Source organism: Strix aluco, chromosome 31 (assembly GCF_031877795.1).
Source record: "Strix aluco isolate bStrAlu1 chromosome 31, bStrAlu1.hap1, whole genome shotgun sequence".
NCBI lineage: Eukaryota > Metazoa > Chordata > Aves > Strigiformes > Strigidae > Strix > Strix aluco.
This window is the reverse complement of record NC_133961.1, coordinates 136,763-152,403: the sequence shown is the minus strand read 5'-3', so window position 1 is coordinate 152,403 and position 15,641 is coordinate 136,763. Positions and strand designations below refer to the sequence as shown.

General features: G+C 39.6%; 1 protein-coding gene across 1 annotated transcript in view; it reads right to left on the bottom strand.

The window, feature by feature from the left end:
- EHF (ETS homologous factor) overlaps window positions 1–2,479 on the bottom strand; it is a 33,893-nt gene extending 31,414 nt beyond the window's left edge. Inside the window, exon 1 of the mRNA XM_074809808.1 lies at window positions 2,356–2,479. The gene's annotated coding sequence lies outside the window, so the exon portion shown is untranslated. The remainder of the gene's footprint in view (window positions 1–2,355) is intronic.
- Window positions 2,480–15,641: the final 13,162 nt, after the last annotated feature.

Genomic DNA, 15,641 nt, shown 5'->3' with positions numbered 1-15,641 from the left:
ATTGTTGTCACCCTATAAATTGCTCTGAAGGGCTACCTAATTGTGCGAGGGCAAACAAAGCATTAATCTGGTCTGATATGAGATCCTTTACCACTATGAATTGGGAAAAATATACTTTTTCACCACCCTTATAGGCTTTAAAAATGACACTAGGACTAGCAAAACTGAAAAAAAATGCCAGCAAACAACGTCAACTCTACCAATGTTAACCTTGTCTCCACACGTAGGACCAATGCTCGAAGGCAAGAAGGGGGTCTGGAGGATAAGGGCTCTAAGAAAGTCTTGGGCACACTTTATAAACCCCTGATCCTGAACTCCCAGGATACTGACTCCTATTACCTTTGTGCTTGGCACTGCTGTTCCTACAGTTCTGACATTCAAATTTCACAGCAGATGTTGAAAAATTAGAGGGGACCGTTGAAGTGATTAAAGGATGGAAAAGCTTGTAGCGAAACAGGTTCACTGTAGTGTAAGTTTTTCCATGAGAAGAAATAGCCTGTGGATCTTGGACTATCACAATTATCAAAGACAAGGCTACAGACACACTTGTCCCCGTCTACCTACACAAGAAACAGGAATTTGCTACCCAGGGAAACTTTGCACTAACCATCAAAAAACAGCAAAATCAGGTGTCTGAATGCTGAATCTAGACCATGCCAGACTGAAAATGAGATTAAATATTTTTAGAGGAATGGTATTTAATTACTGGAGCACTTAAGAAAGTTGTGATGAGTTTCCCATCACTGGACTGCTAGACTTGTTTTTTCAAGATTGGAAGTTTTCTAGAAGACAAGCTCTGCTTCAAGTCACCTAATTAAACTCTGAAAAATTGGGGGAAGTCCTATGTGGTTATCACAACAATCACTTCTGGTTTTGAAAACTGTAAGGGCCAGGAATTAAACAGTCATTAACTGTGATATTTGTTGTTTTTCTAGTTTTAATTGCAAGTGTTTTCTTTGATTTCTGCATTCGCATTAAATATAAAACTGCTGTATTTTCCAGCTCTGGTATTTTCTACAGTGCAAAACAGATATCAGAAAATTGGCTTGGATTGCTACCTGCAAATCTGCTAGCAAAACAAAGCTTAAAGGAATAAATTTTTTTTTATTCCACTCAAGTTTTCAAAAATTACAGGAAATACTGGTACAAGACAGGTATATTTAACATGGTCCCATGTGACACAAGTGCAAATAAAATCACTAAATGAAACTTTTACCTCAAGGCTCATTTCTGTCATTTTCATTGTCTAAAGAATAGGGAAAAAAGGACAGTTGGATGTACTTCAGAAGCAAATATGACATATGATAGTTTTAGATGAAGCAATCCAAAACCACTTTACTGATAAAATTCAAAACTTTATAACCATATACACAAGAATATGTGCCTAAAATGTCTCATGTGGTGAAATGCAAACATTTATCACTACAAGCATTACACATATTTTATAAAATCAGTATAGATTTTGAGCAACTTCTTCTTTACATTCACTTCTACCATTACTTAAACAGCTGTCATACCTTAAGGGGCCAATTCTGGTTCTATTCAAATAAAATTACCACTGGAAGAGAAACAAATTAAACAGGCAAAGACACTGCAGGCCTCTATTCACACTGTATTTACCTACCCAGTGCTTAAACTGGGTCTGTGCCGTGCTTTCGTTTAGAAGGGACGAAGATTGGCAGAATCCCCCTCACCACAGGAACTGCCAAGAAATTGCCTTAAGCATAAAACCGAGCCAAATTATAAATGTACTTTAGGATTTTTTGTTATCGGCACAGTCATCATCAACATCCTCATCACTAAAAGGAACAGAACACTGTCATTGTAAAGTGTCTCCCAGTTCTGCGACACCAGCACTCTCAATGCTATTGACAAGGTCCACTTTCTCGCCCCTCGTCTTACTGAATAGATGATCACTCTGTGAACAAAATCAGCAGATTTAGGACCCAGAATATTATTACATATATCTTAAGAAAAAGGATCCTCAGGAAACTTTAAGTAATGCTGACGAAGCCACTGGCTCAATTCAAAGTCAATGACATTCTGGGTAAATAAAGGCAGCAGATCTGGCCCCAATCAGACATAAACACAACAGAAATATTTAAACAGAAGTAAGATACAAGTTAAAAACAGGAAAACAGAAGTCTTTATTGAACCTTAAAAAGCCTTTTGATCAGATGAGCTTAGCTGCTGTTGTAAAGTGGGAGGGGAGGGGCTCGATGGGGTGGCCATGAGCCCAGTAGACACTTCTCTCTTTTTTTTTTTTTTTAATTCTCACTGGTATTAATTTAAAGGAAGTATATCTAAAAACAAACAAACAAACAACCCCCAAAAAGCAAAACCCAAACACCTTACCTCATTTAGCTGCAGATTCTGGAGTGGAAATCCTTAACTGAGGCAATGGGAAAACTGTCTACGGAACAGTAGGTTGGGTAAACACAGGTACTAGGTTATGTCTCCTAAAGACTCCCAGGAGTGAAGATAAATGGATGTGATATTAATTTTAAAACATTTTGCTGAACACTTGGGCAACCAATAGGGAAACTCCTTAGGTCACTTCCTGTTCGTTTGATTGGGTCTGCAACGACAACAACCCAGATGAGGTTGGGATCATTTGCATAAGGCCAGCTCAGTCCTCAGTATTCAGAGAACAGGTCTAACCGGGTTACACACGTGGCTCCAGAACAAAAGAAAAACCTGGTAATGGATGAGGGATTGATTTCTTTGTAGTTGTTTTTTTAAGACCATCCCTTTTTTTTTTTTTTTTTTTTTTAAAGGGAGGTTATTTCAGGTAGATAGGGAGATTATAATTAGAATGAGGAGAAGTGAAAAGCAGGAATGTCCTAAATTAAAATTAGTCTGGAAATAACATTAGTAGATGCACGGTATGGAATAACCCTGTGCTGGCAGGGAGGTGGACTGGGTGAGCCACTCGTGGGCTCAATTCTTTCTTTTCATACCTTGAGCATCCTGTGAAATGCATAAGTCTGAAGAAAGGGGAGTCTCTTGGTCTTCCAGCTTCTCTGGGCATCTGAAAGCAAAAACAAAATGAGGAAATCACCCATCACTGTATGTGTATATGGGGTTGAGTATGAAAGCTCAGCTACATGCAGGTTAGCAGGGCAGAAAAACAGCAGATGAATACTCAGTTTTATATTTCTCTGCTTTTAACCTTCCTAATTCTGAAGGTTAAGATCAGCAGGGGAAAACTACGACTTTTCTTCAGGCTCCTTCTCCACAGCTCATGGAAGTCTGGCACAATATTTTTGCTTGTTCCTCTGAGCCATGGCCAGGGCATTGCATTAGAGGCCTTTTACTAACTCAGTCATCGGTTCAAGTCTCAACTCAAGAGCAAGGAAAGACTGTTTCCCATGAAAGATCTGTGCTTGCAGGACAGTTCTAAGAGGTGTGAGTTCAAAGTTTTCCTTGACCATGTGTGAGTTATCCCTCCAGCTTGCAATCATGAACCTGAGCTGGAGATGAGGTGCCTAAATGAAAATATGAACCCTCATCTGTCTCTCATTACTTCACTAGTCAGAAGAGACATCTAACATGAAAACAGCTAAAAATGTAGTATCATAGGAAGGTTCTGAGGTTTCATTAATTTGTATGCATAAAACAGAAGAAGTGCTGAATATTATGATAGAGTGACTGTTCAGTGGTCTGTGTGAAGTGAATTTTCCAGTCTTTGTTCACTGTTGGTTCCAGGTTTCATCATAAATCTCCGTCCTGACAGAAGCTGACAAGCATTCTTAGTGCTAGATTTACCAAGCACAGGGAATGAATTGTCCTTCAGCATACAGAGATACTATTAATTATTAATCAAGGCTCATTGTCAGTGTAGGGGAAACATTTCACACATGTTATTTATGCTGAACTCGACTTCAAGATAAATAGTGGATCTCAGACTCAAGGAATGTCGCCGTTGTTCTTATCATCCACACTAACACCAATTATATTAAAACCTGAACTGCTTTCCTTCACACAGATAAGGTGCACCTGTGCACGAGTGTTGCTTAGGACGATCCCATTGTTTTTCACCCAGGTTATAGTCAAGTTTCATGGCTGATCACCTTCAGCCTCACCTATCAAAGAAAGTTGTCCTTGAGGAAGAAGGAAGGCTGTAAACATCCATCTTGGAGAGCAGTATTGTCTTGTAGTTACAACACCAACGGTTAAGGGTGTCACTGGAAACAGCTAGGCAACTGTTTGGAGTTTTCATAAGTAGGTTTAGTAACTGTAAGATTTCTCTAAGCATTTATGTCACCAAGTCTAAGTATTTGCATACCAGTTCATGTCTTGGTGAGTATTTATACTAAAGCTGTCATCATCAAAATAATGTCTTATCACCGTGTCAGCACGAATGATCAATCCAGAGCAGGAGAACAGGAAAAAGGTAAGAAGTAAGAAAAGAATGAGAAAACGATAAAGAGCACTTCCCTTCCTAGGAAGGACATCTTTAACAAGGAATCCACCTCTTACATCATCCCACTGAGCTGAACATGGGAGATTTAAAGAGTCGCACTGAAGTACATTTCCCCTGCATGCTGCAGAAGCACCACAGGAGGATGTGACCACTGGATCTCAACAGAGCTAGGGAAATCAGACTTTTCCTGCTTATAGAAAGGACACCAGCAAAAGCAGCAGAAATTTGGTTCAAATATGGTACTTAGACCGGTGTGTCGCTTTCTGTTTGCGTGGCTGTAAGCCTTTTCTGTCTCAGCTCCCAAGGGCAGAGACAGCTCTGGTTGCTAAGACCCAGAATACTTCCAGACACACAAAAAAGCACATTGTACCAACAGGTCTGGGCAAGGTGAGGCTAACTTGGCCGGCACACCAGCATGCATTATTTAGTAGTGTGCTATTTTCAAAGGCAGGGTGCCACACAGGGTGGTGGCTCCTTAAATTTACTGCCCTGCCTGGCCAGCTATGCTGCCCCCATGCTCCCAAGTATGCTTATTGACACTTGCATGTGGTTCAGCACAGAGAGGATTACGGGTGGCTTTCGGAGACAGGCAGACCTTTCCCTCTGCATATCCTTCTCCCAGCACTGCAGCCACAAAATTAACATCATTTTGGTCCCCACACAATTTTAGGTGGCAGAGAAAACATGAAAACCTCTATAATTAGGAGCTAGGAGGCCACATACACAGTATGGCAGAAGTGTCAGTGCAGATTCCCAGAATTAATTTAATTATAGCCATCAAGCATCGAGGAAATTATCTAAATCTGTCTAGATTCTTAAATTGGCGTCTGTTACTGTAGTGTCTGACACCTGATGAAAACAGAGAACAAATGTATGGTAATTTCTACTTTGCCATTAATATTAATCTCTGCTTCATTTGTTAAATTCCAGTGGAATATCAAAAGAAGATGATATGTAGGTTAGACATGCCAAGCAATCAGAGAATTCAGGGTATGGTGTTCCTGCCTTTATTCTATTGCAGCAGAATCAGAAACAATTCATGAAGTTTGCTGCAAAATATTATACTTTCTGTAAAAACATCACTAGAGAATCCAGAAGGAGCAGGACAGATGCTATTTCCAAACTGTGTTCGATGTTATAGACAACCACTAAGGTTGCCCATTACTTAGGCTTGCAAGACCTTGCAATGTTTTCTTTACAGTTTTCCAAATTCTAGCCCTTAACTGTTTGGCTAAATTGAAATTTTCCATCATGGGCATTTGCTTTGCACAAAATTTTGAATAATTGTCATCCATAATTGTGTATGTTTTTCCAGCAAATTAAAAATGACAGGGGGAAAAATGCTGTTCTTTTTATTCACAGTAAAAAATATTCCTGCCTTTGTTTTGGAAAGCTCAGGAACATTTATGTTTGAAGCAAGGACTGATTACAACAGGCTGTCGAGTTAAGGGTGTGCTATTTACCATTCCCAGTAAAATCCAACCAAAATTAGAGAGTTTAAAGGTCATTGACAAACATAGTCCATATAATGGATTCCATGACGAAGAGCCACATTCTCTGCAGCTTCCCTCTGCACTGAGCATTCTCCGCTTCCTGGCTTCACAGGGCTTTCCCAGCAGTCAACAAAGGCTATTCCTGCACGTCCACCCTCCTGAAAAGGCAAATTTTTCAGCGAGTCCCCCATTTGGCCCAGCAGCCACTCTCAGTAAAACTGGCAGAGGTCTGTACAGGGGATCCAAAGGTTTCATTTGTGGACTTAACCCATGGAATACCAAATGCTGAAACACCTATTTTTGCACATCACGTATGCAAAACCTAGAAACCATACACAAGAAACAGAACTAGAAGAACATTGTTAATATTGTGACAAGTTAGGAGGTACTGTACGAAGACACAGACGAGATGGCATTCATTCAAAGAGAAGGTAGCCAATACTACGCATTCAGGGAGTGGCCCTGTGCTGTATTTGCTGCACATGAATCAAACTTGCTCTGAAAACTTCTATTCATTTCCTCATGAGTTTTCTTATAGTGTTCATCCTCATGGTATTTGAGGTATTATAGTAACACATTTATTTATAATGTAAATAAACATTTAATATATGTACATTAGTGTATTACATTATATTAATGCATTAGTACTAATATTACAGTATTAGCACCAAAACATTTATTTAGCTTTACGCTGCCCTAGTGAGGTGAGAAGGTAATAATTTATTATCCTTATTTTAATGAGGAATCCTAAAAAGACCAAGATAAATGTGTTTAATAATTCAAGGTATCCATTCTGAGATGCTTAAGCACTGTGTATTTAGAGCACTTAGTATTCTATAGTTATGTAAAACATTGTAAGCACAGCTCTCATTCACTTCCATTTCACATCGTAGCATTTAAGAGTTCTGTAAATCAGACTCCTTTTCTCCCAGAAAAGAAGGAAAAAATTGATCAGTTTTTAAAAAAATATGAACAATGGTGGCATCAATCTAGAAAATAGCCTAAGCATTTTTTCTGGATTTTTCCAAACATATTCAGCCTCAAGCAAAAACCCGTCGTAGCTCTGCTGGTCACCATTTGGATAAATTATAAGTAAAGGGAGTAACAACGAGGAGCTAGGCAATGGTCACAAGAGACTATCAGGTTGCATACAATTCCATGAAGGTTCAGTTTCTAAACCACTAAAGCTATTGGTTTAGATATTTCTTCTATATAGGTTTAACTTTCTTCAGCTTCTTCACACACATCCCAGCCACCAGACAGACCCTAACTTGCTGTAAACTGGAGCCTATGAACTGTAAGTAACTGAGTAACACAGCGCTTTGGTTCTGTATGCTCTCCTGATGAAAAGGAGATGTCCTGCAAATCCAGATGTGCCTCAAAAGGGCTACTGGACAACCTGATGAACAAAGGGATAAAACCGAGCCCCTTCAAATTCCTTCCCCAGCAAAGCCAGCTGTCAGCCAGAAGGTACCACTTAAGCACCACTTCCCCTGTTCCTGGGGAGGAGCCCCCCCAGTCTTGACCCTTTGGTCTTCTTTCCACACCTTGCAGCTCAAGGGATGGACTTTTTCTTGAAAACGTCACAGTGGTTTCTCTCATCAAGGCAGTCCAAAGGTAAAGAAAAGGCAAAATCCAGTGTGCATCTGTTAAATTAAGGACTTGCAGGAAAAAATATGCTGGAATTGTTGCAAGGATCGCTGCAAAACTGTTCATGCTCTGAGAGAAAAAATGGGTTTTTTGTGGAAAAAAAAGCATAGACACCTGCACTGAGAAACAGAATGGGGATAGGGTAGAAACCAAATAAAATTATAAATAACAAGTTAATTTTTTTATGGAAAAGATAAAGTAAACGAAGGGCTAGAATGAACAGGCAGGGCAAACATGAACTGCTTACACAAACGCTGAAAGAAAAATTGCAAATACTAGAGAGAATATAGGCTTATTATTAATTATGTATTTGTTTTAGTCTCCTCAGTGTGCAGGTCAAACGAACTCGATGTAACAGTGCTGTGGCATCCAGCCACTCCTTTGGGCAAAAGCTTTCATTGTTGCTCAAACTGTTGGGAGTAAACACGTATGAGAAAAGGAGAGAGATAGGTTACTATTAATAAATAATGCTGTGGCAAATGAAAAGACATGTAGCACTGAGGAGGCCATTAAATCCAGTGCAGCATCAGTTATGTTCATCTCTCATAAGAAAAATGAAAAAATTGTAAGGAGTCAACAGGACCAATTGATAGGAAACTATAAGAATATTTTCTGCCCATATGAACGGACGCAGTTCCACGGGTTTCTGTGAGCTTTTGGCAATGTATATCTAACAGCGTTTGTCAATATAGTAGTGTATATTGCCTTTTCAGGAGTCAGAAAAACTATGAGGCTATGCTGACTGTGTAATGATCTCTCAGAGAAGAAGCTTCACACCTATGCAATAGTAGGTGTTAAACAGGCAGGGCAAAATGACCTAATGGGTCTTTTCTATCTGTTGTGGTTTGAATCTCTTAGCAAACACCTTGATGCTGCCAAGACCAAAACAAAATAAAACCTTTGATTTTGACATAAAACTGCATTTCACTGAATGCAAACTCAAAGTAATGCACAAAGATAAAAAAAAAGAAGCACAAATATGGTGAGATAAACTTTTAGCAGGGCTCAAATACTTTTCCTGTTACATTCATAAACCAGGACATGATAAAACCACAGGGGCCAGGAGAAGCACAGCCGTTCCTATGAGCGTTGCACCTCTCACTCCCAAAATCTGGTGAGTATAGAAGTATGTTTGTGCTGGGACCATTTATAACCACAAACCACAGTGTAAGCCCCCAGGTGCCACTGATTTACAGAGGCAGAAACTGGAGCGCAGCTATAGAGCTTAGAAGAGGTCTTGTGTCATGTGGATACCTTGTTATTGAGCTACAAATATAAGAAAAAATGAGGATAAGCACTGTAGGTTGGCTGGACAAGCGCTCAAGTTCATTCCTGCACTTAGGTCCTCACCAGTGATCCTGTATCTCTATTTCACTACAGCAATTTTTATACAGCATATAACGACAAACCTTTTGGGAAAACTACAAGTGGGTAAGTGGCTCCCAGCTGCAGAATACTGATTCTAACAGCATTTCTTACAAAATTAAACTTTTCCCAGTTTAAGGGTGTTGGATTCCCTAAGAGACCGCTGGGGTCTTTGGAAATCTAAATGGTTTGAACATTCCCGAACTTAAAAGCTGTTCAGAGGAGAGGATTTGATTTGAGATAATCTCCAGCAGAGACCTACAAGGAGCATGCGTGGTTTCTTTTATGTGCTTGGAAAGCAGGAAATTAAAAAGTAAGGACAACAGGCTGCCAAAGGACTAGTTATACGTCATAAGGACAGATCAAGGAACCAATAAAAAGGAAATTAAAAGGGATGGCAGGGCCAGTTATGTGAAAATGGAAACTGTTCACACTATAATCAGCTACTTTTCAAGGCAGCCACCCTTGTAATCCATACAGCATGGCAAAATGAAGTAGACATGAGGAGTCAAGGGCATCCCTGGACACAAATACCCATGTCCAGATTTAGATCAAAAGCAGTTCAAGGACGGGATGGCACAACACAGATCCTAACTGAGAACACAGAGACAGACAGGTTAGGCTGCAGAGTGTCTGACTGGGAGATTATGGATTTGATTAGTTATGAAGAATCTATGGCACCAGTGCCGCTCCCCTGGATTGCTCAAGTAGGAACACATCTAACAGAGATCCATGGCAGCATGAATATGTGGGTGTCCAAGTTCTTCAATATGAGCTTCTCACCCTTCATGACATTGAAGAGTAATAAGATTCTGTATGAGTGCAGTTTCATGCATGTCTGCACGTATGTGGGTGAGCATTGCATGACTGAATGACTGAAGAGGGGATAAAGTAAGAAATTCATTATGTATATGTCTGTCTTGGTGCATAAATGCGAGCTGAGTGCATTCAAATGGGTACATTCCTGTATTTGGGAAAAGCTACTAAAAAAGCCTCCAAGATTTCAGCATTTAGAGTCAGGGAGTGGATGCATCTGCCATAAGGTGAAGTTGGAATAGCTTCACAGAAATGAATGAAGGGTCTAAGAACTGCATAGGTGCAAAGGACATTAAAACCTCAACCCTTCATGGTTCTGCCTTAGGAATCATACCAGAACAGATCTTTTGGGGACAGCTCAAAGCAAGCGGCTACCTGCAAGATAGCATGAGGTGTGAACAATTCACAGGCTAACTTCCAACTTTTGTGATTATGAGAGGATTTCCTTTGCCAGAATGGGGGAGTGAGGGTTAACCCCTGAACATTGCTATAGCAGGCAAACCTTTCCAAACCAGTTTATCCCAACTCCAATATCCACACAACGCTCAGTGCCCATGAGATGCAAATACCAGGTTTATGATTAACTGTGTTAAAATTCCATGGAACTGCAAGTACTTTTATTTGTTTGTATAATGAAATTGAAACAATGCCTCCTTTCCTTACTATACTTCCACTTTGCTAGCAGTTAAAAAGAAATATTTCAGTCGATATATGTGCCATAGCCTTACACGTCCCAAGGTTTTTCTTCACAGCCCTTAGTTGGACATACCAGTACACTATCTGCCAGGGAATATGTATGTTCAGTGCATGTGTGACCAGGGCAAATATTGTTCTACTGGAGATGGAGGATAGACTAAGCAAATATTTTACACTGACTCAGAGAAAGTCAGCTGGTTCCCACTACCAAACTTGCACTGTGGAGCAGATAATTTTTCTAAGCAGGACATAGGTGGGACTTCAGAGGCCTGGGTTATTCCTCTGGGTTCTGCCACAGCCTTTCAGCAATTTGTCTCTCTAGGTCTACCTAGTCTATGATGCTCATGAGGTAACTCTTCTTGAACCAGTGTAACACTATAAAGATGAATGCATTCCTATTTGTGAGACATTCTGACTTCCAGTGGATATGTCTAGATGCAAAGACCGCAGAGTTGAGTAGGGACCCCATAAATGAAGGTCTTGCATATACAGGACTATTGTACTAGCACCAATTACACTAATTAAACTTGAAGGGCACAGAGTCCAGCCTTTGTCCTTAGAGTTCTGCTGCATTAATATTTAAGATTGGCTCTCTGTGTCTGATAGCTGTATTATCCAGATGCCTTCTACTCTGCAAAGATTTCATTTTTCTAATCCTTACATTTGGCACATTGTTCCCAGGTGAAAGAATGTGTACATCCTTTTTGCCAGGAGAAGAGGCCATTTTTATTCAGCTGTATGGTTGTTTTATCAGTGAGCACTGAAGAGCTCCGTTTGCCTTTTACCCACCAGGTTAAAAGCAGGCTGTTAAATCCATGTGAACAGTGCTGCAGGTACCACAGTGAGGCACACTGGCATGAAGCTGGCACCTCATCACCCCTGTACAGGGTTACTATGCAACATTGTATTACTCAGAATTAATTACTTGATTTATTTAGAAAGAAAAAACTTTTCCCAGGTTTCTCCCATGCTCTTTCTGAAATGGCTTGTAGCAGCTGGCATGGTGCATCTGTGGGAGGGAAGAATGAGAAAAATTGTAGTGACTTTACTAGGACTCATTCTGTGGCTTGCAAACTAGACTCAGTGACCCACAACATCACAGCCCTGAATTTCAAAGGAGTGAGTCTCTCCTTGAGCTGCTCCCTATTCTTCTAGTAAGCTAGCGAAAGCCTCGGAGCTGGAGTTGTGATCTTCAGGAAACCCCATTGCTGGTCTCATGCCCTGCAGGCAATCCTTCCACTTACATGCATTCCACAGGAGAACTCTGCAAGCTTATTTTGTACGAAAGTAATTCTGTTTAAGCGCCAGGACATATTAACAGGCAGCAATGCCTACTGCAGTCACCCTAGTAGTGGAAGTCAATCCCCCCAAAAGAGTGAAGCAAGCTGCTGATTAAGCAGACAAGTGGCTTTTTCGTGCACCGCCATACACATACACACATTGCAGAAATGCTTCTCAAGAGCATGCCTGAAAGAAGCACCTATGGAGCAGCCACATCTGGAGGAAAGAATGGACACAGTAAGTCGATTTCTCTGCTAGGAGATTGCACCATTGCTACTAAAATGAACTGGATATTCTGTCATTACCACCCATTACATAATTTAGTTATTGGTCTTGATGATCTAATCTAAATGGTGACTGACAGAACACGGTTATGTCTGAGCATTCTGTATGGACAGAAAGTGCACAAAAACCATGTTCTTGGATCACAACACAGCTACACAGGAAAGAGTGTTAATATGCCCTCGACTTACAAAAGAAGAAAAGGAGAGGAGAAGAAAAGGAAAGAAAAAACAAAACAGGGGAAAGCAGGCAGAAGGGAGATTTTCAACTTACAGACTCTATAGGAAATGGTACAGTCACGTTCTGCATTTCTTTCCTTCACCGTGTGCTTGGATGTATTTATTTCACAAAATAATTCATATTGGAAGGGACCTCAGGAGGTCTCTAGTTTAACCTCCTGCTCAAACCACAGTCATAAGTGATCAGACCAGGTTGCTGTAGGCTTTAGGGTTTTATTTGTCCCTCTAAATCAGTTCCTTGATCAATCAGGTGTATTCCATGAATCAAAACTGCTATTATAACTAGTCTATCTACTAGACTAGTTTTACATGTTCCTAAGGATGGTACTTGTACCTCTTTCTTTACAAGACTATGCAATCATTTATCACATTCTGGCAAGAAGCTTATCCTCAGTCATCTGGCTTAGTTTTGCCCTGCTTATGTTCAGCCATATGCTCCAGTTATAATTCACTGTCATATTTCTCTTGCCATGTGACTTCATCTTCTCAACTGGACATCATATCCCTTTTCACATCTCCAGTAATGGTATTCGTAGAGGCACCATGAAATCCAGTGTCCATAAGGTTACTAGTTAAAGGAAAGCAGCCGTCTGTTCATGTGCAACTGTATATAGCAAAAAAATTACAGAAGCAAATTCCCTTGAAAATTACGGTTAATTATAAGTGAGTCCAACCATTGCTAAATATCACCCTCAGCATTATTATCCATATAGAATAGTTGCATAGAACAAGCTCCATTCCCAGCACCAGCTCTCATCCATGGAAAATCAATGGCAGTCAAGGCTGGTAAACCATGATATGTTCATACACGGACTCATCACTCATTGAAAGATACAATGAGAAAGAAATGATACTAGAACCATCCAGGCATGTCAGCGGTCTTACCATTCCAAACATTCATCATCTTAACACCATAACATATGAATTTAATGTGAGTTTCTAATGACATAATTCTTCAAGAAATGCGTTTTGTTTACAGTAATAAGAAACACAGGATGTATGTCTTGGTATTCTAGCATAAAATATTTGGTGTGCAAGTTCTAAGTCAGGAACTTAATATTTCTATTTGCTGACATTGAATTACTATTATTATTAAAATAATGAAAAATACAGAGGGAGGGAAGGGGAGAGAGAGAGACTGGCAATCATCTATCAAGGATCCTTTGGTAACTATTAATATTCTTTGAGATGCAAGGTGAAAACCACAATCTGTATATAAAACAAAGACCAAATTGTAAAATTATAATTCAGATCAGATTTCATTACTTTAGAACTGAGAATAAATATTAATACATATGAGTATTATATATATTTATAATTTTGACTGAAATTGATCTGAATAGAAGTGACCATTTGCAATATTTGGAAGTGAATGAAGGCTTTAAACTATACAGTGTTCTTGTGTAGACATCCTAGAGCTGATAGGAAGCTTTAAACTGATACAGAGTTCTCCAAGAGGAAATTATTTGCTGTTCACTTCTGACAGTGCACTCTAACATCCAGGCTAGCAGATCCAAGAATTCCACCTCACTGTTTTTTTAAATGCCCTCTTAACATTGAATCTTATTCACAGTCACGGGTTTCATGTCTCCATGAGCTGGGAGCAGAAGTCCAAGAGTACGTAGTGCTCTGATGATACTCAGTTCAGCCCTGCAGTTAGGTGAACTCTTAAGTCCTGCATTTTCCTGTTTAAAATCAGGTCCTCCTAACTAATATCCAGTGGTGTCACTGCAAATAGCTACATCACCTGGTATTTTTCAAATTGTTTCAACTGCAAATTTTATAGACAGATGAGTCCCTTGGACAGAACTGTGAAAATCCTTATACGAAAGGACAATAAATCATGACTCTGGTGACTCACTCCCTGTATAGAGGTTGGAAAATGAAAGGGTAAGTCCTTGAATAAAAACTGACTGAGACCTGAGTGAGACCAGTTACTGAGATAATTAGCCGATGAATGTGAGATGAAAGGTAAAGTCTTTTCATTTATACATTAATGAACCAGAAGATCAAAGACATTGGCTAGGCCTATAACCACGAATGCAACACTGGCTTGCTATGCAATAATGAACTCATTATTAGCTGCTTTCATAAATTACCTGTGGTAGACTATTTTATTTTTAATACTGTACATAAAGCACAAAAACAACTACAATGTTATTTTAGAATATTTTAATTGCTAAGCATGCACTTTTGTGTAATAAGCACATTCATGCTTTCAGCTGATTGCTGCTACCAACTCTGTTCTTCCCTTGGAAATCTCCTGACAGGTGGCAAACGTCTTTATATTTTGTGGAAGAAAGGGGAAATAGGTGACCAAAAGACCCAAGTGAACTTGAAGTGAGATACATCACTTCAGAAAAATCTGAAAATCTACCTCAGAGGAAGGAAAAACAGGTCAACATGCTAGGATTTCATAAGACTGGGAAAAGTAAACATTCTAACGCTCAACCTCACCCCATCGTTTTGTGCCAGTATATTTCTGCCATTTATCATATTAGGAGCAGATATGCCTGGACCCATGATCACACAGCTGACGCTTAGCTTGGATGATTGTGTATTTAAGGCTTTGGGCTTGATCTTAGGAAATCTGGAGAGTATTTCTCTTTCTACCATAGATTTTCTGCAAGACTGTAGGCAGGTTATAGGATACTCCTCTTTCAGGTCCAGACCTGAAATGATACCATTGTATCCTTTTACACAGATGTTAGGAGAATTAATGTATGTCCACAATCTATATTTGAGAAAAGCTTATAAATACACATCTAAATTGAAACTTCCAGATGAAATATTGTGGATGAACAGTAAGACACAATATGGAGAAAAGATTTGTCACAAATGGAGGAGTTATTATGTCGGCATGTTAGTATATGCCCTCTTTTGAAGGGCATAAGAAAGGTATTTTATCTGTTGGCAAAATTTCTGAGGCAATGAAGATGTTCACATTTATTTATGACCCACTCAGAAGATCTGACACTACTGGTGAGAATTTTAAGCTTAGGGGTCTAAGTCATCAGTTGCTACAGCTACACAAAGCAATTATTCACTGCTCTGGGACATAGGGTAAATCTGACACATTGACTTCCCCTCCCCCCCACCCTCCCAATTTTTTACTTAATGATTTACCTTGAAGACAATGACTGGATGATTCACAGCTCAGATGAAAATAAGGGTAAGTGAAATCCCCACATCGAACAGTTTATTCAGAAACTCTTTTTGCCTGGAAATGATCCACAAGCTAACATTTTACCATGTGCTTCATTATTTTGAACTGCTCTGCAAACTTTTGTCAACCCCCACAGTTCTCACCAAGCATTCACCAAAGCTTTTGTTTCCAGCATGATTATTCATAATGTCTTATTCATCCTGTGACCTCAGTAACATGTTATGGTT